This window comes from Dromaius novaehollandiae, chromosome 7 (assembly GCF_036370855.1).
Source record: "Dromaius novaehollandiae isolate bDroNov1 chromosome 7, bDroNov1.hap1, whole genome shotgun sequence".
Taxonomy (NCBI): Eukaryota; Metazoa; Chordata; class Aves; order Casuariiformes; family Dromaiidae; genus Dromaius; species Dromaius novaehollandiae.
In genome coordinates, this window is record NC_088104.1 from 28,229,433 (window position 1) to 28,255,240 (window position 25,808).

Consider the following 25,808-nt stretch of genomic DNA (forward strand, 5'->3'; position numbering starts at 1 on the left):
ATTTTTCTTTAATGTCCAAGCACAGCTGAACTATATATAATAGGGTGAGTGATTAACTATGATTAAGAAGTGATGTCATTAATTTTTTTAGCATATAGGAAAAAACACATTTACTCAAAGCAAAGGAATTTATAACTGACTGACTGTTAGAGCCCTGCCTGTCCTCTTCTACAGAAAGAGCATTGAAATATCTCCAAAAGTGGAAGAATAATGATGAACGCTCTCCTCGAAGGAGATTTCACACCATTGCCCCTTGATGAGAGAAGGCTTACCCTCAAAATGTAGCTTGCTTCTCTTCCAAGAAAAACAATGAAAAGCATTGCCCTAATGTCTCTTCTGTGACAGTATTAAAGAAGCCCTGTACAGGGCACTCTCCCCAGGGGACATGGGAGGCCAATCCCAGGCAGACAAGCAGAAGAGGCAGCCACTGCTCTCTGGGGACCAGCCAGAGAGTGGTTACAACCTGCCTCTTCTCATTGGCGGCAGCTCATCTAGGAGCTGATAGGTAAGAGCTTTATGAAATAGTATCTCCTCACTCTGTTCTCCATATTTCTGATCTCCATTTTGCTTTTTTAAAAAATATGCTCCAATGACAGTAATTTGTCCAAATCTCTTTGCAGAGCACTGCCTAGCTGACGGCTTTGCCACTAATGCTGACAAAGCAAGTAGTAATGCTTTCTTTATAGCAAGCCAAGGCTCTAACTGATTTACATTAGCTTATCCATAGTTGTTCTCCTCCTTCTTCAGAGATGATGAATCTAACTCAGCTTGCACTCTGTGAATGGAAAGAGTCTTACGTTCTTGAGAGATAAATGCCACTGAACTTAATGGTGGAGGCACAGAACAAAGCCCTGTTTCAACTTTCAGTACTTCTGGATTGTTTGACTTCACCTTGGGAAAGCAAGGGACACAGTAATGCATTTCCTAATCCTTGTTTAATATTATTCATACTTGTTCTGCTTTTCTCACTCCACTGCTATTATTCCAAACAGCAGAATGCAGCCTGATTTTTTTTTTTTACAAGATGAATGAAGACACAAATAAAGCCTGTCCAGCTTTGCAAGCATGGATCCAGTACTTATAGCTTAGACAAGTTTCAGATCTATATGTCTGGAGATAGGGGGTCTCTGATATGACTGCTCAGGTACATCACCTGAGAGCAGAATCCAGGCTACTTAGCAGAGACTTTCATAGAAACTTTCTTCTTTCCTGGCCACACATTTTCCTGAAAGATACAGGGATTTCAGATTTCTATCCTTCTGTCAAATTTAATAGATAAGCTTCTCCTAAAAAAGCAGGCTACAATATTTGCAGTAGCACACATTTTTTTTTAATTAATGCATATTATGAATTAGTATAGTCCACTGACTGGAATGCACCTTTTGACAAAAAATCCCTATTTACAGTGTTGCATCTGCTAACAAGTATGGCCTCATTGATGCAGCTGGCCCTTTATTATTGTTTTGTTACATGAGTGTATTCAAACTGCAAATTACTATGGACTGTTACACCATGTTCTTTTCTATATTAACATCCTTCAGTATGGCTCTTTGGTTAATGCAAGGAAGGCACGGATTACAGCCTTCTCATTGAGTATAACAAGGGGAATATGTTGTAATAAAACACCAGTCTGGAATGTATTTGGCAGATTTATGGTGATGACTTTGGAAAATGTTGTAGGTTTAGAAAATTCATTTCCAGCATTCTCTTCAATTCAAGGAACGTGGCTGCTCTTGGGAATTTCCTCTGGGTACTAATCTTGACTACATGTACCATAGGGAACTTGGAGCAAATTCTTGGATGTGTAAAAATGAGCTTTCACAAAGGCCATATAAAAAAAGCCACTGTTACTTTATGATTGTAAGTAATAGCATTAGATTTGCTATTTATTAGATATGTTATATGCAGGGAAGCTTCACATAAAACATCTTTTGGAGGGGTAAGAGCTGTAAGATGGCTTTGCTTTCTCATGACCCCGAGGCTGATTTACACAGGCCCTGTCCATGGCACAATTTATTCTAACTTGATGGCCTAGAACATCAGTACTATGGCAACAATAACATGGATATCATTGCCAAATCCCTTTTTTCCCCCAGGCATTCCAGCTTGGGTGGTTGAGGAAATTTAACAGGAATTTTGACTTGCTGACTTCCCAGCTTCTTGGGTCCAGGTCAGGAAGGGAAATGGTGTAGGAACAACTGAAATAATACTGCATTAGACAGTGACTCTCTTAAGCAGCAGTGGCCAGTTAAGCCTACCTTACAGCTGTCTTGCAGAACATGCTGGAATACTTAAGAAGAGGCTCCAAGCTTATCTGTTTATGATATATGATTGATACCTGAAATTGTTGTTGAATCATGCAAACCAAAACCATTCCATGGTTTGACTAAAACTGCTGGAAACTCAACCTTGCCCTTGTTTGGAATTATTTAAATTAACCAAGTTGTTTCCTTAAAAAAAAAAATTCTTTATAGAGACTTTACTGTCACATCAGGTTATTCTTAAGTTTGAGAATATGCAGAGACTTACCACCGCAGTTCCATCTAGGGTTAACAGGAGTCTGCATGGTTAAATCTCACTCATTGCTTTGACAATATATAATGCCCTTAATTCTTCACACAGATCAGATGTTGGTAGTGGAAAACATCTGTTTCTGCTCGTATATTACAGAAAAAAATGAAGATTAGAGATTGGTAGAAGAGTTGCAAAATTCTGTCTCAGAATTTAAACAACTGTAACATAAGGGGGGCTCTCCTTCTCTCTGCTGCCTGTGCTTCATCTTTTTAAAATATTTTAATACTAATCTATTGTTTAACTCTCTTTTTAAAATAAGTAAAAACTCTTTTTCTTGCTAGTACTGAATAAAGTATATTTTGTAGCCATTTGAAGCTTTGAACAGGAAAATAAGATATTTGACGGTCTATTCAGTCCAACTTAGGAGTATCAGTTTATTCCAGTCTGTCACAAGAGAGTTTAGGGTGGAGCAGCAGCAAGAACAAAACATCACTCAGTGACATAAAATCTCAAATTTACCTACTAAGCAAAGCGGGTATAGCAGGTAGACAGTAATTTCTATTGTAAATTTCTATTCTATGGCATACACACACACTCTGTGCAGACATGCAAAACAGCCAAGGCTCCTGCCTCTCCAGAGGCCCCAGCACCACAGACTTGGGGGAGTAAAATACTCACTCCAATCAGTCAAAGCAGCCAGGTCCTGACTTCTATCAGTAGCAGTTCCACCTCTGGCTCAACTTACTGCACAATGTTGGACCTCTGTGGATGTGTTCCCCCAATGAGCTATTTTTTTCCTTATTTGTTGCTTTCTAACTTAGATGGTCAGCATAAGCCACCAATGGCCTTGTTGGTCACATAGTCCCAGGACAGTATTTTTGACTGTCTCCAAATTAAAAGACAACCTGTGGCTGTTACCTGGGTTACTGTCACCCTCTGGGCTCCCACCCAAATGGTTTACAAGGATGTGAAATTGTTAACAGTTCATCTCTGCTTCTTTGTTTCTTTTCCCTGCATACCCAAACAATTAGACCAATGCAAATGTAGTCCAGGCCCAGTTTGGCAGTTACTGTTTTCAGGTAGGCCTCTCCCACAACAATCATCTGTGCTTCTTAGTTTTTCCAGCACATACCAGAATCTCCTAACGAGTTAGAGCTGGGCAGATACAGTCCAGGCCTCATTTTCTCTAAGCGGTGCTTTCAGGGAGGCACAGCCCTGTCACACAGCCACTAAAAAGAACACACCGAAATAAGCAGAGCAGGGACCTGAGGACAAGGTAGGTCCCAGCGAAGTTTGGGCAGCAGGGTCTGTGGGCTTAGCCTCTCCCTAGCGCAAGTCACTGCCCAGGTCTCTGGCTTTCTCCGCCCAGGCCACCCAGTGCTGTAGGGCCGCTGGCTCTCAACTAGGAAAGGCAGCAGCTCTTACATGGCTGAAGCCCATGGGCACATTTGCACAGCTCTCAGGGAAGCATGGAAGACACAGGACGAGCTCCCCAGGGGTTAAGCATCCTTGGCAGAGTGGGAGCCTTGGCCCCACAGCCACTCAGCAGGTAGGATTCGCAAGTCCAAGGAGTAAAATCTCTCGTTTTGATTACCCCAGTGAAAATAATCAAAAACACTAGAATTTTCAACCAGTTAGACCGAAATAAAACTGCAGTTTCCTGCGGAATAGGATTCTGATGGAAAATTTCTGACCAGATCCAATAATTTCTGCTTGCAACTGGAACAATTTTTCTTTCTAGATTTTCCATGTGACTCCTGATTTCCTTTTCTTATTAAGTTCTTCCTTATATCACAGTAAAATTACGCACACAATAGCAGTAGTTTCATATTACATTCCTTTCCACGTGCATGTCATGGATACTGATATACTAAATAAAGCTTTTTCTGCAATAGCCTAGTGTCTTTTGAAGTTAATGGGAAAAGTCCAGGGTCTCAGCTTCAACACTTATCTGCATTATGCAAACAATTTAAAACCATGTTATTATGTAATACATGTTCTATTTATCACAAATGGTGGTAACTTAATTTAATACAGCAGCTATCCATTTTGTACATTTTTATAAATATTTAACAAAATAACTTTCCAAAAATGTTCATGCTGTTTTTTGTTCTCATGAACGTTTCATTGTTACAAAATTGTTATTTAACTTAATAAGACAATTTTTGCAGCAAGCAAGAAATTAAACATATTTAATTACAAATATCTTCTGTGAGTAAAGTATGTATTACGTGCTAGCTAATAACTTATTTGCAGATGAAAAACTTTCCCGTGTGTCCTTTATTCCTTTTTCCACATAATGCTACTGTATTTTACTTACAGGAAGAGAAAATTGTTACAAATAATTGAGGAAATATGGGATCAGCCTCAATGTTTTCTGTCCTTTCTTTTGTTTGGCTGACTACTGTTCAGTGCTAGAGTCATATTTACAGCAGATGTCATCTGGACTTCTTTCATATGAGGTAGAAGTATGTAGATAACCCCAGCTAGATTTAATAATGCCTATACCTCAAATTACTGCTTAAATAATGCTTTGTTTTCAGAGAGGAAATGGACTAGTATAGCCACCTGGGAACAGCTCTCAGATAAATAGGCTGTTTTCTTTTATCCTAGTTCAAAAACAAATGGCTCACATAGTTTTAAATTTATTCAGTATACTCATACATTTTGATAACTACATGCATTTTGGGGGGCTGCTAGTACTAATAGCTTTACCTCAGAATACTTCCACCTAAGTAGAAGGTTCTGTTTCTAACACAGGCGTACATGAAATGTACAGACTTTTGTATTAGAAAACAATTCCTGTCTTTTTAGACTATATCACTTCTACTCTCTCTGTACCCTTGTTCATCCTAATTTCTGTTGATAGCACCCATAATCATGTCTAGTACCAGCTTTGTTGCAACTTGGCACCTTCTGAACATAACAGAACATTATATACCAGAGATCCAGAACATGTCCCACTACCCCACTCTCCCACACATTTTGTATTGTCCTTCAGAAATCAGCGAGCTTTACCATTTACCTACAATAGTCTCTTTGTTCTTCACTGACTTCATTTAAAACTATTTTCTCTGTTTGGTATTATCTACAGGATTTTAAACCTTCTTTTCCCCACAGTCAACAAGAATTAAATTTAGAACTGATTAAGAATTATTCTCAGTATCTTTATTTTCTCATCTAATACCAGTACCATAAACAGAGTATTGATTACATTTTCTTTCTCTGAGATATGAGAATAATCCTTCAGAAATGCTTGGCAGAACTTCCAAAAATATATTTTTTCCTACCAGAAAAAGTTTTGCTAGCAAGTAAACCATACTAGAGACACAGGAAAGAGAGTATATTAAATTAAACACAGGATTTTCAAAAGTGCTCAAGGGCTATAAGGTTGTATCTCTAAAAAGATCACAGGAGTACAAATGTGGTTCAAAATGAGTTAGAAAATTTCACCCTATTTAACTAGAAAGGATTTGTTCTGATGAGTTGGAAGATGATAGAAGACAGCAGAATTCTTCCAGTCATACAAAATAAAACAAATAATAATAATAAACCATCACTGTTCTGCTGAAATCCCCTAAGCCTTTCAAAGAGCTTCCTTCGACTGCCACGACCCAAACATCCTTTTAGAATGGAGTCTCTCACAAAGCTCTTCCCCATTAGCCTTCGTTATTTCAAGCTTCTGGTTACCAGAATTTCTGCAGAAAGGTCTTGTTGTGCAAAGCATTGCTTTGGATTGTGAAAGAGAATTCTGCTATTGTGTTAAACTGGTACCAAAAAAAATATAAGGGGCAAAAAGTAAAGCAGAAAAAAGTGTATCTTGAATTTACCTGCTAACACAGACTAGATCTCCTCATGAAAATATTCTTGTGAATCCAGTAAAAGAATTCAACTAAAATAAGATACGCTACTAGATTTTTTACACTTCTCAGCTGCTAAGCTCACTTGGAGTTTATGTTCCTGAGAATATCAAACTAAAATTAAAATTTAGTGACTTTATTTACTCCTTAACAAACCATCCAGATTTATGCCTGTTACATATAACCAAAGCCTCGAGAGCTCTCAGTTACCTTCAGGTTCCTTCAGGAAATTTTGTCTCATTCCCAAGGTGTACAGGAATGAAAATGCTAGCAATCTCATTCCTCCAAATCTCTCAGGCCTTGTGGAAAAGAGGAATGATTTTTTTTTTCCCCTGGATCTTTTCAAGAAGTACTCAACTACACATACTATAGGGCAGCACAGTTTAGGTTCTCTCAGGTCATAGTTTGAGTCAGAAGACCATAGGTAGAAACAACAGCTAATAAGCAAGGAGATGCACTGGTAAAACTAATCTGAAAAAGTATATTCCATCTCTTCTATCCCTTTCCCCTAGAAAATGTCAACAAAACTGGAAAAAAACTTCTTTTAACTTCCTTTTAATTAAAACTTTCTAAAGGAGATGGAAAACTATGTTGTATTGCTTGAAAACAGCAATACTCCAGTTGCAGAAATAATGCTTTGCTCCCTATAGAAGTTTAAGCTCATATGTTTCACAAATTCCCTGAACTGTACAGGCTGAACTATGATTTGACTGCATCTTCCTTAGCAGAAGGAAGAATATCTGAATAGAAATAGTTCATTTCAACTGCTGAGAATTCATTTGTCCTCTCATTTCCTTCTGAGATGGCTTAAGCATTGGCAAATTCATTTTACAAAAGGGTGAATTAACAAGGAATTAGCCCCAGAACATAAAATCCTAACAGTGAACAAGTTTTATTTTTTCACAAGTCACACAGAAAAATCACACTTGCTCTTAAATTTTTCAGTAAGACCACAAGAAGCTTGAATATTTGTGGATTGTCCTGCAGATTGGTCAGGTTTTGCTGAAGTTTATGAATCAAACTTAATTCTAAAAGTGCATAGCCTTGGATCTGTGCTTTTAAATATATCCTGCATAATAACAGAGGAGCAAATTATTGTAAGGAACTAAACAGAAGATACACGTTCTTCTTTCCTTCTTCTGAGTCATCAAACTGTAGAAGCCTGAGCTAAGATAGTAAGTCCTTCCATATCTTCCACATGCATAAGTTATTTATCGTTGTAGTTAATAAAAACACCCAAAATGCCTTACCTTCCTGGTGTTGCTGTATTATGCTATGCAATATGAGCCTGAAAGTTGCATTCAAGTACCCATAATAATTAAACAGTGTTTTCAAAACAGTTCATGCTACCGTACACCTCACAGATGCTAACACTTCCATTCTAAATTCCCAAAATCTCAGAAAGATGCTGCTTAAAAAATGTCAGGTATTTTGGAGTACTCTCTAGCCTGCCTTGCTTGTAAAAAGAAAAACTTTGGGGAAAAGAAAACTGAAGCCATTTGAAAATGACAAGAAAAGCAAACAGGAAAATATTATACTTTTTTTTTCATTGGATTAATGCTGTCACCAGAGAGTGTTTTAGTGTACACAAAGCTAGAGTTGCTCATGTTGTAAGGGAGTGCATTCCTGACTTGCTATCCATGAGTTATTTGCAATACATAAAGTAACTGCTAAAAATGAGAATAAAAACCTTGCCATCTTTTCCCCAAGAAGCTTTTTAATAAAATTGGATGAACCATTCAAAATTAACACTCTATTTACTACATGTCATTCTCCCTGTTACAACTGAACCACAAACCGATAATGATCTTGCAGAATTTGCTTGTTATTCATCACTGTTCAGTGACACTTGTCCAAACAAATTACTACCTCTGGATTATCTGAAATGTAAGGCTAATATTTGCACATAATTATACGTGATAGATCACTCAAGGCACATGTTATTTAGACATTAATTTAGACATTACGATTTCTGCTTCATAAAATTGAGCATACCTGAAAATTATTCACCATTAGAATTACTAAGTGAGTAGACAGAGATCAAATTCCAGGATTTTTTTTTTCTTCTGTGACAGAGGAAATCTGGCTAACTAGAGGCATCCTCCTTGGTATTATATGTTGACCTGAGATTTCAAAGCTCATTCTATTTTGAGTGAGTTGCAGAACAAAATTTTCCTTTCCCTTTCCTTGACATACAGATCTCAAGTAATAGGTGAGACATGAATTGCTTGATGCTGTTCATGTATACTGTCCACAGAGCCAGATCTTACTTTGATTGCTCATATGTGTATGGAGGAATTACTATATCCTTTCTCAATAGCATGCTGTTTCATGCGTGGCCTGAATCCACTTGCCTTCATATTAATGTAAAGAGTCATACCTAATGCTGTTGATACATTCTTAATTTTGCTCATTTCCCATCTCACTGGACATGTCCTGCCATAAAAGGCCCATACACAGGGGTTACTAGTACAGGATCTCCAAATGGCTGGAGCCCAGAGCCCTGCTGGAGCCCTGGGAATCATAGACAGTAGCTTCCTCTCATGCTACCAGTCAAAACTTCAGGACAGAGAGAGGGGGTAATCTTCATAACTGTTAGTCTTAAGATTCTCTCTGCAACAAAAAAATATTCCAAAACATTGTTTTACTAATGAATGGCTGAAGTCTTTTCAGTGCCTAATCATTTCTTCTTTTCAGCAGTCACCTTAGAGATGTGATTTAAGTATGGCATATTGAAACTCAGCAGTGCTGCACAGATCTGAAAGGGTTACACAATTTGCACTTTGAGTTCCTTACAGTTATTGGATGTTATATTTATTTTAAAGTTAATGCAAGTGGTCTGTTTCATCAGGCGTTTCATCCTGCACACTCTGACTTTGATCTATTCATGCAAAATATTCACTAGAGTCAATGGCACTTTTGTGGAAGAACTAGAAGTATGAGCCCAACATGTGGCTTGATGAAGTTAGACTTCCTTACAGTATGTTACAATGGTGTATCTATACTGCAGACATAGAGGAAACACAGTTTTCTTTCTTCTTGATATGAAGAAAATAGAAGCAACTTTAAGTTCCTTAACATAAAACAATGAGGGCCAAATCCTGGTACTCATGTAAGTGAATGTCATTTACATCTTTTATGCAGAGGGTTGATGTGATATTCAAAATCTTTCCAACATGATTAAATTTAAAACTATCCTGACACTAATGATTTCAATATATTTCTTTAAGTATTCTCTATCTCTAAATAACATTCCTCCTTTGCTAAATAAAAGATTCAATGGCTGCATGCTATGGGCATTTACTCTGATTTTTCAGTGCCATTTCCAATGCTATATGATTATTATATTTATATAGGATAGCAATTGCAGCAGGAGAGTTTATTGAAATACAATTATTTTTAGACTTTAAGGAGTTGTACATTGTTCCTGACCGCATCTGTTAACATCCTGTAAAAACTGAGCCAGATGCTGCATGGTATGTAGAGATCATATGCGCAAAGACTACAAAAATACTCTCTGTAAAGTAACTGTGATTATGATCAACATGATAGGCAGCTAAGATTGAATTCTGTCCATTTAAATTGCATAATCCACACAAGTTTATGGGAAAACTTCAGCTGTCACCGAAACTGGCCCTCACTCTGACACGATTGCTTTCAAATATTTAATGTCAGCAACTACTGCCAAACAGAAGAAAGTGCAGAGGAAAATATGTTAGAAAGATAAAAATACATATCTTCTGCACAATGAGTGCTCAGAAATAATTCACCATACCAGATTCTCAGCTAGTGTAAAAATCACCCCAACTCAACTGACCGCTCCTCCCTCACCATCCCACAGGCATACACTATTTAGCTTTGAAACATGGAATAAAAGTCTACAGTCTGCCTAACTGTATTTATACATCTTAAAGTTTTTCAAATATGATCTGCATGACTTACTATGGTAATTTCTCTACAAGTCACAGCTCATTATAAGTTTTGTTAGTCATTACAGCCGAAGATGGCAAACAGTTACTTACTCCTTCATACACATAGATCTATTGAAATCAGACCCTGTGCTCACCAGAAGTTCAGAACTGATTAGATCCAGAGCTGCAATTTTGATCCAAATGCCAGAACAATGCACTCACTACACTTCCTTTGCACTCATGAATCTGCCCTTCAGATATCATTACAGACTTAAACTGGCCTTTCCCCACTCTTAAATAGCACTGTGCTTCTTGCATCCTCTCTTTTCAGTGGCTACAGCTTTTCTTGAAATATGCAGCTTCCCATGTTGTGGAATTTAAAAAGATACATAGGCACTGCTTTAAATCCTTTTAAAACCTCACTGAACTCGCTGTCTCGTGCATGTATGTGTATATAGACATTACAGCGTTCATTACAGTAAGAGATTCCAAATAGTAATGATTGTGACATGTTTTTGCTTCTGGATGACATCAGTTTGATTGCTCTAAAATTTTAATGCTGATACTTCTCTTTGCCTTATCTTTTGCATAATTGAATGATAAAATGAGGGAAAAGCCACCTCCTTTGCAAATAATTACCAGTTGCTTATACTAAACGGTTAGCAGGCATAAACTAAGATTAATAGAAAAAAATGAAAAGTTCATCCCAGAAAGCACTTTTGAGAAGAAAAGAACTCCAACAAAATGAATTTTAGAGAACACTAACATTTGCACTGATGTTTCCATCAGTCAGTTTGATCCTCTAAACATGGAGACAGGCATTTGAAAAGGTGCATTTTTTTCTCTGTTTCCATTAACTTTTGGGATTGTTCTGTTCTTCTCTATTCATCTACCCTAAGTCTGAAGTCTAAGGGTTGCTGTAGTCACATAATGATTTCAGAAGCACTGGATGATCCCTTTTGTGGAAAAGTCTCACTGAGATTTCTCAAAAAAAAATATTTGACATTTTAGGACATTCAAGTTGAGCAACCATGAACACTGGTCTCATGTATCCCTTTCTGGAGTAGAACTGTACTACTAGTCTCACACATCTGGCTCCCTTCCAGACTCTTTCACCAAAAAATACACACAGGCCTCCCAGCAATACAGGAAACTAGAGCCATTTGATTTCAGAGTCTTCATAAACTGCATGTAATGACATTTGCAAGACCTAAATTGTGAAGAGTAATCCAGCAGCCAACAAAATGAATGTTCAAAAAGTTTCTGATCAGGAGATGCCACAGGTTTAGGTCTGGGATTTTTGATTTCAGGAACATAGCTATTACTGGCCTTGAAAACTAAAAGTAAATATAAGACTGGATCTAGTCAAGAAGAAGAAAGATGGAAAAGCAATGCAGTATTCTCTGCACAGCAACCCTATCTGGGTTCAGAAGACTGTAACTGTATTCACACAGAGATATACCCAACTCATAAGCTTTCCAATGCACAAAAATCTGGTCAATTGTCAGGTTTGCTTATGTAAGCCTTACTTACAGTTTCAGGTAAGCTATAACTTTGAAAATGATTAACTCACAAAATTGCCAAAATGATCTGGAACAGATAAAATTACTGCAAGCAAATGCATCTTTTAGCTTCATTTTTTAAACTGATGCTTGCCAACTTAACTTTTCATACTTTTTATGTTTTTAAAAATCTTTACTTTAGACTTTGAAAGCTTTGCTGTCAGCTCATGGTTACTAATCACTGGGAGAGGAGGGGGGCTGTTCACTGACTCACTCCTTATAGTAACTGCTATACATTTATAGCAGAAACAAAGTGAAAGTGTGTCCAGGAAAAGATATACAATATTAAACTTATTTCCACTTAAGGAGAAGAACTAACTTTTGCTCATAAAACAGAAGGTTGATGATACCAATACGATACAGTAAAGACATTACGACACAGTGTATTGTTTCAGAAGAGAAAAATCTTGGGAAAAGTCATTTAAATAGATCATCTATTTTTTCATTCAGTGTGCCAAGGATTTATGTAATCATATTTTAAGTTAATATGCCAGAATTTCTGTGTGGATTTTAATTAGATGATCAATTTTCATTAAATAGTAAACCTATAAAAATTACACTGTGAAGTATATTAATCTGATTCTATCTAACGATTATGCTTCAGTCTTCACACAGTCCCAGACAAATACACAGATGGACAAAATGGTGGCCCAATTGAAACCAGTAGAAAAACTCCACAAGCTATTAACTGAGCTAGAACTTCACACTTGAGTCTAATCTTAAATCATGAATAGTAGGGGTAATTCTCTTTTCATTACAAACCAAAATGCCAAACAGTTTCTATGGCTACTGAGTGTTACAGAGACACGGCCCATTGCTCATGATCAGTATTTGGTAACTCTGGATCTGAATGTGGTTTTCTGAGAAACATACAATTTTGTCTTAACTACACAAAACACATATTCAACATCTTATTTTTACCCATCTGTGATGACTCTTCAATTTCGTTTTACTTTTCCCTTAACTACCTTATGTAATCTCAGTAGGCAGAAAAAAAAATTCAGATAAGCAACAGCATCATTTTTCTAAACAGAAATTATATCTTATTACTCCACAGGCATGTCTGTAACACATATTGCATGTTCATTTATAGGCTAGTTTGTGTACACAAAATAGTCTTGACTGTGAGAATTAAGAGAAAAGAGTGGTTCAGCTATATCATAAGAAAGAAGATGGTTCAGTTATTTTTATTTCCTTCCTATGCAATAGTTTAATATCCATATCACTTTTTAATGTATAATTTTAAGTGCTATTGCATAAGGCTTGTATTGATGCTTAAATATAAGTTTGGGTTTTTTTATTAGCACATCTTTTCACTTATTCTAATATCATGACAGACCATAAAAATAAAACTGTTCTCTGCCTAAAATAAGAAAATCCTTTTGTTCCTAAAATTATGATGCATTTTCATATCTCTATTCATTTTGTAATAAATACATGCTGTAGTTCTGGTATGTCATTAGACTCTTCACTCACACTATCTAACATTGATTCACAAATTGTACAAATGTACAAATGCACACATTTAGGACAAGACCCTCAGCCCTTTTTTGAACTCTTCTGCACCATATAAAAGCCCTCTGTTCAGTCCAAAGAAGATTTGTATAGGGTCGACATAGTAGGGACACTTCAGTAGTGCTCTGGGGTGAAGGATTATCTGAGGTGAGATCACAAGACACAATGCTGAGCTTAGAGCAGCTGTAAAACCCAGGACATGGAAAACAGCTCTGTCAAGAAGGTCAGAAAACCTCTTCCAATTTTGACAGGGTGCCAAAGCAGGAACGGTGGTGAGAGATGGAGAGGAAGACAGGGAATATTTAAGAAAGAAAAAAAGATACTCTCAACCAGCAGCAAGTTCTATGCTCCTGGATACATGCAATACAAACATGAAAGCCAGGAATTTCCATCCATAGTAAGCTAATGAATGAATGAACTCAAATTTTCAAAGCACTTGGGATTCCTGTTGAATTAATTTAGATTTGTCGAAGATCATCACCAGTTGATTAATAAGCATATAACCTTAGTCAACCACCTCTAAAGACTGGGCAGAACTTTCAAGACGAAAAGGAGATGATCACTCTATGCATACGTTTATGAAACCAGAGTTAAATTTGTGTGAAATATGCTCAACATGCACGATTCTCAATTTCTCCATTAACGTTCTATGCTGTTGCAAAAGCGAGTGCAAGTAATTTAAACAGACTTTAAGTTATCTTAAAATACTGGGGCATAGGGAGATATTTGTGTAAACAAGAACTGGGACCTTTATTTACATATAGTATGAGAAATACCACTTCCTTTTAAATTCTGGTAGAAGGAAATAATATGTACTTTCTTACCTCTCAGCATTCAAGAACCGGCTTGACTGTTCTGCAGGTGCTGGACCTTGGTGAAGCCTCCTTTCACCACAACTCTCACGGTAAGCTGCACCCAAAAAGTCAGAAAAAAAGAAAAAAAGCCAAATCAAATGTTAGGAAAGAAAAAGAGTAAAATAGAAACACTTTCATGCTACTGTATAGATCCATGGTTCACTTATATCTTGAATATTGCATACAGCACTAGTTCCCTTATATCAAAAGTAGTATTGCAGAATTGTCAAAGGTTCAGGGGTCAGCAAGCATTCATTAAAGATATTGAATGGCTTCCATAAAATTAATTACTAAATACTGTAGCCTTCTTCAGCCTGGGAAAGAGATCAGGGAGCAGAGCATGGAGAACATGGATAGGAATTGATTATTTCTTGATTCTTCTCTTACAAGAACTTGGGGAGAACAAAAAAAGCTAGTGGGAGACAGTTTCAAAAGAAATATTAGAACATAGCTTTTCATGCCTATCAGGAAAATCCCTGACTGGGAAATAGCTGGAGACTGGGAGAACATTAGTGGGGGGATCATATAAGCTTTTCCTGTCCTGGCTCCAACTACGCATCTGCTCTGGTAACCCTTGGAGACAGAGTACTGGGTTAGGTAGAGCCCTGTCTCAACAAGTACAGCTATTCTTAAGTTCTAAAATCACTATTTTATGCATTAAATATAACAATGTTCCCACATATACCTAAAGCCAATGAAGCTAGGATTCCCCCAAAATCTGAATAACCTAATTCATGTTTTAATTATTTATTAATTAAACTGTTTTTCTCCATTTAATACAAGGAAAGAAAAAATATAGAAATTATTTAGTTTTCATGCATGCAAAGATGATTTGAATGAACTAGATAACAAGTTTTATTGCACCTCTTTAGAACTTAAAATCTCTGCAATATTTTTTAGGAATTAAAAAGGAATACATTTCAGTTCATAAAATAGTCAATATTCTCAGTATTTCCCGTGAAATTCTCTATACAAAAGGAATTCAGTCAATGATTCTCTATCCAGGAAGTTCAATAAATATGAGCTAAAACTTATGTTCACTGAAATTCAAGACTGTGCTGTAGCTGAACACATGCTTGCATGCTCTTCCAGGACATGAATGATTTTCTGAATCTTCTATGTTGCTTGAGTTATTACATAACCATTTTCACTGTTTATTCTGCTCCTATATAAACTTTCATGCATTTGGTATAAGATAACTGATATGTATGTCTTCACAGTCCTCTCCCACAAAGCGAAAGACCAGAATGTTTAGATGAGGGCAAACCACAAGTATGTGAGGGACAGACATATAGCCTTTCCTTGGCTTTTGGAGGTACTGTCTCATCGAAAGGGAAAAAAACATGGTAGATGTTATTTCTTTCTTAGAAAATCACTGATGTTTTAGAACTGTAATATAATACAATAGAATACTGTATTCATAAGAAGGACCCTCTGTCAAAGCTTTTCTTTTTTTAAGCACCTTGCTTATTGTGTTGCTTTAATGCACAAGTATTTTGGAAATTGTGTTTTAGCAACAGAGAATGGTGGACAACAAAGAGTTATGAATGTTCCAGGTCCCCTTTGCAACAGAAGACATACTGTTGGGAATATGAGATTGAAATAAGTGCATACATAGCTCATAAATATATATTGGATGTTGAGTCTGTAGAATTTGCAGGTACACAAAAGGTTACATACATCAAGCTTTGATTACAACCTTTCAGAAAGAAATTCAGAATTTGGACATGTCAAAACCAAGGCCTAAAACAGAAACATTCAAACATGTAGTAATCCAAAACAGAACCAGGATAACTCAAAGAAATATCTCAAAGAAATATATAATAACAGCAGCTGACTGCTTCATTTCGTTATGCTTTCCATAGTAACAATTTGTAATCAATTGATTTTGGTGCCTGCTATGCAGATCACTATATAGAAAAAGACAGGTAAAGGGTCACAGTCCACTTCAGCAGGAACTGGGATGAGTCTACCTGTTACTGGATGAAATTTTAGCAGTATACTGTCTGTATACTCTGTTTTCTGCCTAGACTGAATATTTCCATGTTTTCCTTAAATGTGCATCTGCAACTGTACAAAAACCTCTCGAGGACTACATGAAGATGATGCTTCTGTGTACTTAGCCAAAAGAAATTTTGAAAATTTTAAAAGTGAGGGTCTGAACTTTTATTAGCCGTGATTACTAGGAAATCATAGATACAAAGCTAGCAAATAACTAATTATGAAGGTTATGCTAGTGCTATAGACATTTTATGTCAACATTTTAATAACTGGAGCTCTGAGAGCTCGCCAAAAAGTTTTGTTTCCCAAATTTGTTATGCAGCCTAGTAAATCCATGAAGATATATTACATGGAATGAATGTATTTTTACTCATGCTAAGATCATCCATGGAAGGAGTGCTAGAACAATTTTAACAGGTACATAAAAAGCCAGAAAGTCATGTTTTTTACTCTTGTCTGGAAAAGTCCAAAGTCTCACTGGCATGAGGCTGCACATGGCTATACAAAATCACTGAATTTTCACTGCCTTCCTTAATTCCCTCTTATCATAATACTGCCCTGCTCTTTGTTGTGGCTTATCTTAGGCTTGTCTCTGCAACTCTGTTGACATCACAGGGCTGGCTCCTGCTTGGAGATGTCTGCCTTCATCCTCAGGTAGACTCAGAGTTTGTGAAGTAATCATTTTTGCACATATCTAGGATTCCATGACAGCATCAAAGAAATCATCCAATTTCTCATGAAAAGATGAGAAATATTCCTAATATACTTTCTCAGGAAGCAGAATCAGACATAACTATTGCTGTTCTTTATAAAGATGACCTGGAATCCCTATTCAGGGGTATGATCTCATTGTGATGTCGCCTGATGAAGCACACTATCACATCCTGGAAGATGTAAGTTAGGGTATCCTGAAGACAAGATTGAAATTGAAGTGGCGTTTCCTCCAGGTGTTTCCTTTCAACAGTTGTCTTCCAGCAACTGATTTTTTTAAAAAAGAAGGGGGTCTTATGAGTTTGTTTCCTATCAGAAACATAGCTGCTGCCACTGCTGAAAGAACACACTCAAATTGGTGACAGGCACACAACGAAAACCTTCAAAATTTCGGCCTTATTTTCACAGCACTCACATTTCCTATGGAGCCAAAGGCTTTTAGCTTTTATGGTATCTTTTGACCCACAGACTTGCAGCTATTAATTGGCCAACTGTCACCAATCATTTACCATGCCTATTTCTTGTCACAAAACAAAAGAAAAAGAGAGACCAAAAAACTCCTTCACTCCCCTCAAAATCTTCAGTCATTCAAGTATCACTGAATGGACATCACTGGAAAATACCAACTGCTAAGGCAATCCTGTGTAACAACATTGTTTCATTGTATTGACATATGCACATATTCGAAGGCTGATACAAAGGGAAAGTATGGTATGTGCTAGAGATCATAAATGCTGTATGAATTAATGTCTGATCATCTGTAACGGGATTCCAAAAGAGAGAGCTACAGTGTAAGCATAGTGCCAGTAAGGCTCATAAAACCCAGAAATACATGTAGTGGTGTTTGCAGTACAACTGATACTTGTTGCAGGCAAAACTAGTATCTATTTGGCTAAAGAACCAAAGCTTATGCTTTTAGTGTTCTCTGATTTGTCTTGCCTAGCAGAAGTAACAGACCATTGTTTAGTTTAAAGTTGCCTTGCCACTAACAAACAAATCTTGACAAAGTTCCTATGGATACTATTCTGTTCCTATTGCATCCAGTTTCTTCATCAGACACATGGAAGCTACAGAAGAATAGAAATATGAAAAACAGGAAAATCGCAGTATCAAATGATGGTGAGGAATTTTTCTTCAGAGAGATCAATATGTTGAAATGGAAATTATTTGCAGAAAAGGGTTGATCAAAGAAATTACTCATTTTTTAAAAAATGAGAACTAAATAATATTTTATTTTCAAAGTCTCTGAACGTAAATATTTACTTTTCATTTCAAAATAGCTGTTTGTGTCAAACATAAAATATTTATTTTAAAGAATGCAAAAAATACTATAACTGCACTGATCTAGACTTTTGCAATGGAAGATGTTGAGACAGCACATGAAAATACTCTTTGTGTGTATTTGAGATGGAAAAGCTGCAAAAGCTCAGCAGTTCCTTTGGGATGGGAAAAGAGGTTTCTGTGCAGCCCTGCTCAAAACTAATTATTTGTGGTTGGGCCTGATCTCACAGCTCAAAAATCTTGCACAAAATTCTAAAGAAGAAAGAGGCTATCTATGCAGTTACCTCACATACACATGGAATGGTTAATTTCCAGTCTTCCTCTCACGTATCTTATCATCATAAATCAGAATGCAGTCACTAGTTACACCTGTTCTTAACTATAACGATCTATTATTTGCTTCTGCTGGTCAGCATGCCATAGCCATTTTCTGTATGACATCATTATAAATGTAAATATTGGAAAGTTATGTTGGAAGACTGTCCTTCACTTCACCAATGCAAGCATTCAAGGGAGTGAAAAACTTCCAGAAAACATCCCCTAAAAAGACATCATGCAAGTATAAAAATGTTACTTGTTTTAAAGAAAACATTATTTGTCAGTAATTAGAAAAAACTTCTTCCTCTTTAGCTGATTCTAACCAAAAATCAGATGTCTAAATTAGAGAACAAAAGCATAACAATAAAAAGAAAACTCTTGCTGGTATTAGCTTCTTTTTAGTGCCTTGGACATCTGTGCTTAATTATACTTATCAGTGAACAATATATTCTATTCTTGCAAGCTCACACATACCTTACTGCAGAAGGAAAATGACATTTGTTGAAGAGAATCTTAGCAGTATATGAATTTCTCAGATGACAGCATATGAGTAAAACACTGTCATTACTGGGAAAAAAACTTACAGAAAAATGAGAAACACTTTTGGTCAGACCAAACCCCCAAATTTTCCACACTTCAGTGGATCACAAAGGCTTAGAAAATTTCAGTTTGAAATACCAATATTTAGGTATTTAGACAGTTTCAAAATGAAACTTTTCAATCTTTTCTAATTGGAACTGGAAATCACCTGGTGATCATTTTGATTTCAAATTAAGAGTAGGTCTGTAGACACTCTTCTGTAAACAGACACAAACTTTCATTACACCAAGGAGATCAAGGACAGACAGAGCTGGAAGCAAGTACATTCATGAAGATTTTTAGAAATGCATACTTTCCCTTATATCTGCAACAGGGTGAAAACAATGTGATCAGTTACCCAAGTTACACAGGACCTTGATTTAAGGCACATGCCTTCCAAATCAGGGAACCGAAAAGGGAGTAGTACAGGTTGTATAAAAAAAAGCAAATGCAAGACATTCACAACAGTATGGTCTTCCTACAGTGACTTTCCTTCCCTTTCCCCTGAAGGGCTCCCCCAGAACCATTGCTTTCCCTGAATTAAAAAGCCCAGAGGAAGGCAAAGTTTGTTTTCTCAGGGACCTCCTTTCCTACCCCCTCCAAACTCAATGACATGTAACAAATGAAAATCTCAGCAGTTGTCATAATCTTGATACTCCTCTCCTGTCTTAGTTCCAAAGTCAGAAGAAGCACTTGTGTCCTCTTAGAACAAAGGAAATGAGAATATATTCATCCAGAAAAATTAAAGCCTCTCCACATTTTCTGAAGAGATATAGATGCACGTTAACAGAAATCTCCTACTGGAGGTTTATTAGCTCTCTCTGCAGCACACACGTTCCCAAAAATGTGCCTGATCTCTGGCTGATCAGGTGCTGATGGTGCCCCAGAGCCTGCTTCAGAGGTGTTGCCTGCTTCAGGTGAAGTCTCATGTGCTGATTCCTAGGGTTCATGCTTCAAAACTTTCACAGCAGCTACTCTGCAGAATAACAACTCTCAAGTTGCCAAATAGTTCTGCAAAAACCATTATAAACTTAAGAATGCATTTCATTTTAAGGAATCTGTATTTTCATTAACATATATATTAATAAAATAATAAAACAAGTGTACTTCACTTTCTTAAAGTGAACACTTGACTTTCTTAAATCAGAAGAACTTTAATATCTAAACACGCTATAAGACTACTGGAAATGGAAGTTACCGACTTATGCATAGAACACCACAGGCTGCAGTGTATCTCTCCTCCCCAACTTGTCAGCATGTCCATCTGGTCTTACAGGCTGAGCCAAAAAGGCTGTTTCATCTATCCATTTGAAATTGGATTCAGATCAGTTTCTCTTCAATCAAGCCACAAAACCTATCAACTACAGTAATTTTCAGGTAGTAATAGTCTCGTCTCAGATGTATTAGCTACTGCCATGCAAAATGCTCCACATACTATTAGCAACTTAACAAATCTTCTAGCCATCTCCTATAATATAACTTTATTATGATGGGTATTTGCTTTTCATGGACAGTAGAAATGTAACTGTGTAGTTCAGAAATAGCAACATAAAGTGGTCATTTCCTGGCAGCTAAAAGCATACTGGAGACTGAAGCAAAGCACAATATTCACATGAACCTAACTCCTACTTTTGTCTGATGCTGAAGCTGTCCAGCTAGTTAAATTATGGAAAACCCTCAACTTTTTAACTGATTTCTCTCTACATAACTTAATTTGCCATTAATGTGTCATCAGGAATTGCCTGTGTTATTACCAAAGAAATTACAATGTGACTTCATATTTCAATAGGAGAGACAATTATACCTCAGCTATAAATAAATAAAGGCATTTAAGCTATAGAAACCACTCTATCAAAAACTCCACATTTTTAATACTTGATGCAACGGGGTACTAAGTCAGAAACAAAGAGTAAACATGCAAGAAAGGAAGAGGTAAAAGATATGCAAAACAGCATCAGAATAATTGTAAAAATGGAATCATGGGACTTGTAGCCTTATCTGTAATTGATTATATTAATTGATGTGAGGGCCCTGAACTATGTTAGTGAAACAGAACTCTTGGTAATACAGTTTTAATGACTTCTGTTGCAAAGCCAAGCCAAAACACTGCATTCATAGTCTGATGAACAAAAGAGAATACTACTACTAATAGCTAATGCTGTGTTAAACAATACCTTCTGGAGAGAGGCAAGCAGCTGAGACAGGTTGGTGATCAGAGAGTTATCATTAAGGGGGCTTCTCACGACTAACACCTTTAGTGTACAATTTCTTACATTCTGTTTTACTTGTTGTAATGTATGCATATTCCTATCAAAGGGACTTTCTTCTCACAGACTTAGGCATTAAAGCCCTCTATCTTTAACACTATTTTGAGTCTATGTTATGAATTATTATAGTAATAGTATATCCTGATAGTCAAAGGACCTTGGGAAGACAAGGTTTACATGTCGAGAAATTGCAAAGCTGAAAAAATGCAAAGTTTAATAAATATCAGATCATCTAGGAGAAAGATAGCTGGCACCTGCAGATTAGAAAAGATCTTAGCATACAGGAGAGATAAAACGGGTTATCTGTTGAAAGTTGGACTGTTATTTACAGCCTGTGGAACCTGGGAGATTGGCCAATCAGATTATGAATGTATTTTTCAAGTTTGTCTCCCAGAGGCGTTCTATAGGTCTCCCTTGAGATTCAGGGTTAAGAGCCCAGGGTGCCTGTTTCATGAAAAGGGTTCCCAAATGGTAACCTCATTTTTGTCCTCCAGTGTCTGAGCAAATTCATTCTGTTGTGTACTAGTTGTTTAGTTTCATCCAGGTAGTTTTACAGGGGCATTTGATGTACTTGTTCAATTATGTTACCTTTCTGAAGTGCATGTATGCGGTCCACACATTTTGACAGTCCTGTTCATGGCAATTTTTTCTGGTTTGCATCAGCAAACTTTAAATACATTTTTTATATTTACATTTGTCTAAGTCTAACTGATATATATAATTTGGTTGTCACAGTATGACAGAGATTGTATTTGCCTGTTATGCCTACATCCTTCGGGCTTTGCATCAATAAACCTTTCTAGAAATATCCACTATTCATAACTGGATTTGAAACATTAAATCTTGAAGGATCATATATGATCCGATATATAATCTTACGGTCACCTTGTTCACACTATGTTGTATGTAGCTATTTATGGCATCAATAAATCAGGTCTACTCTAATATAGTTCTCCCAGCTGGGCCCCTCAGGGACACTGGCTAAAGAGCATTTGGCCTAAGATCCCTGAGCTTCAGCAGGAAATCAATGCTAGGGAAATGGATTTCTGCTTCCATTTTGAGGTTAATGTGCAGGCTTTACCTCTTCAGACTCTTGCCACTTCCTTTTTGTGGGAAGTTAAGACCATAGTCTGAGAAACCTCTTAAAGCAGCACTGCTGGCTTAAGCCACCCTACTAACACAATCAATACAACTGTATAGCCACACAACAAATGCATTGCAAAACTGATCCAGGTTTGGGGCTTTTGCTGAGTTATTTTTAACCTCGATCACTTCTGTGATCTGGTTCACTGCTCAGACACATAACAGTATCAGCATAACAAAGACAGCAGAAGGATTCAAGAATGAGCAGCAAGAGATGAGGAGAGTCAGATTAAATGTGCATATCTGCTATAAAAATGCTTGTCTGACTGCAGCCTAATATACTTTCTCACTTAACAAGCCATCCCAAATGCTTTTTTGAAATAGACTTAGATGGTGAACACATACCAATATCAAGTGGAAGAGCAAGAGTGAGTCACCATGACATTTTTCTTCTAGACTTACTAACTCAAAGTTGCCATTCTGCAGTCACAGAGGACAAGGGGAGATACTGTCTAGATCACACTGTAGCATGATACTTTGGGAAGGATTTCTCTTTATCATTTCAGAAGAACTTTAGTACCCATAATTACATGGAAAATGTATATTCTTTATATTTGTAAATATAAATAAATATAATATATATATATGTTTATATATTTTTTTATAAATACTGCTACCAAGCTTTCTGCATTGGTTCCACCTTTTCTAAAAGTTCTCCTAACCTCCAATAAAACTCAAACTCTCTATTACACTCTTTTGTCAATTCTGCATTGAGATTTTGCTCTCTGCTTGGTCTTGCCCCTGATCACTACCCAAAAGCTCAAATATTTCTCAAAATATTAGTTTCTCACATTTCAGTACTGATTTTTCTTCCACCCAGCTCACATCTGCATCACGTAAGCAGCTATTTATGAGCCAGCTTTACAATCTTTCCTGTCAGGTAAGATCCCTGACGGCAGCTTGATGCCTTCTTTCTCTTTAGCAGTCCAGGGGCCATTAAACTGGAGGCAAGACTTTCTACAAAGTCCCTAAAAAGTTTCAGCTATGTGTCTCTCTTTCCCCAAGTTCTCCCAGCTATCCTGGTCTCAAGAGACTGTAATTTGTCTCTCAATACCATAAGGAGCTTGCACACTTGCACGCTTGCCTATATAACACTCATTGATAAAATGCAAAGAGTGAGTAACAAGTCATCTAATTAAGAGCTAGGGTGGGGTTCCTCCCACAACGGCTGTCTGCTTGTTTGTAGTCATACATGGTTGCCGCATTAGGTATTTGCAAAATGATAGACAAGAATGGTCCTGAGAGAGAGCAGAAGGAACAGCAATACTTAGGACACGAGATTGCGGGCGAAAAGCAGGCTTGGAAACTGTGAGTAGGGAAATGTTCTTTGCTCCCTCTGCGTTCAAGGGAACAGAACTTTGTGAATAAGAAGTGAACCCAAGAACAGTGTCAATCTCCCAGAGAAAAGCCTGTTAGTCCCCCAAAACTGGCCAAGTGCTTAGGGCAGGGGCAAAACACTGTTATGACTTCTCACCAATTAAACCACAATTTAGAATTTCAGTTTTGAATCATGCCTGTTTTGCTGCTTTCAGAATGACAGAGACAACTCTTTGACTGGTAGAAAAGGCAGATTCTCAGCTGCTGTTGATTGTCGTAACTCCTTTGAGGTCAGTAGTTCAAGGAAGATGAACAGCACCTGAGGAGCTGTTTAACTTGTTTTCCTTTACACAATACAGTCACTGCTCCACAACAGTGTTATCCAGGGGAGCACTCTGATGGCTCTAGAGGTGAGTACTTCAAAAAGATATACTGCTGACAAACTGTGTGATCTTGCAAAGTGCTGATCTCATTCCAGGAGCTGCACATCTGAATGCACTTAGGACAAAACAAGATGTATTACTTCTGCATTGCCTTAGTGTTCCATTCTGGTAGTTGCTCAGCATTTTGCATAAGTGTTAAATTTTCCATTGGCATCAACTGAATGGATATGAAATGGCTTTTTGTCTGAGAAGCTTGAAATGCTATGTTATAAATTTCCATTAGGGAAAGGTGCTCTACCATCTCACGCTTATTTCCAATGAACATAATTTTTAGCACTTGAAGTGATACCCATTTTGTCTCCCATATTTAGTAATTTTTTCTAACAAAATTTCATTTTGAGGAAGTGCTTGGCTTCTTGATCCTTAGACTCAAAATATCATTATACCTAGCTATATTAATGGATTATTATTATAGCAGTAGGGAAACCCCTGAAAGTCAGTGGACCTTGATGAGGCAAAGTTTGTGGGCAGAAGTAGCAGCCTCGATTTCAATATGCACATAATTCAGTAGGAGCTAAATCAAGACTCAGTGACTGACTTCAGGAAATGCACACAGCAAAGCTCCTCACTATGATCAGGGGAGACTTTACAAGACTTGCTAACCATCAGATCTCTTGCATGATACTGAAGTTTTCCTTTACTCCCTTACTGTCTGATCCAATGAGTAATAATTTTGTCTGCAATTCAGGAAAGAAACTGGACAGGAATGTGAAGAGATTAGTGTAAGACATAGGAAAAAATGATGGGGGGGGGAGTGTTATGACTTCTTCCTCTGTAGAAGAAAGAAGTCAGTGGCAGTTAGCAGTTTGTGCAATACAGGTAGGCCTGGGGCTCAGAAGGACCACTCATCACTCCCACCATCCAACACAGTCCACAGCCCCACATCTGCCCCAGGTTTTATCCTGCCTAACATCCACCTGAACCCAGGCATGAACTATCTCAATAAATACTTCCTGTCCTCCACTGTTAAGACCCAGGCTTTAGGACTCAAATACCACCTCACCACCAAAAGGCAAGAAAGATCCCCTCAATACAATGGCAATGCAGGAAGGCTTGCAACAGGGGGATGCTGGAAGCTTTTTAAATTTTTAAGGAGAATGAAAATCTGACCACACAGTTTCCCTCTGAGAAGATGAGCCTCAGCTTTGGCTAGTGTTTCCATGCTGGTACTCTGGGCAGATGGTTTTCAGGGAACAGGAAATTAAAGTAAATGGGCTCTGTTATTTCAAGGGCAGCTGGGGTGGGAAAGTCAGCTCTGCTCTCCCCCCGCCCCGCCACCACAACCACTCACTCATCTCCTCAGGCCTGCGTGGCCTCCTGGCCCGGGCCGGGGAGCCGGCAGGGCCCTGGCACAGGGGCAGATCTGCCCCGCGACCCTCAGGGCTGGCGGGGAAGGGGCCGCCCCCCGCCGCCGGGGAGGCCCGGGACGGCCCCGCGCTCCGCGGCACACGAGGGACCCCCGCGCGCCGGCGGGGCGAGGGGAAGCCCGGCCGCGGCCGCCGGGGGGAGCGGCAGAAGGGGCGGCGCGGGCC

General features: G+C 37.7%; 1 long non-coding RNA gene across 1 annotated transcript in view; it reads right to left on the bottom strand.

Moving 5' to 3' along the window:
* The window catches only part of LOC135328865 (uncharacterized), a 165,169-nt gene that overhangs the window by 138,589 nt on the left and 772 nt on the right, over positions 1 to 25,808 (bottom strand). Inside the window, exon 2 of the long non-coding RNA XR_010390004.1 lies at positions 14,187 to 14,271. This is a non-coding gene — a long non-coding RNA (uncharacterized LOC135328865). The remainder of the gene's footprint in view (positions 1 to 14,186; positions 14,272 to 25,808) is intronic.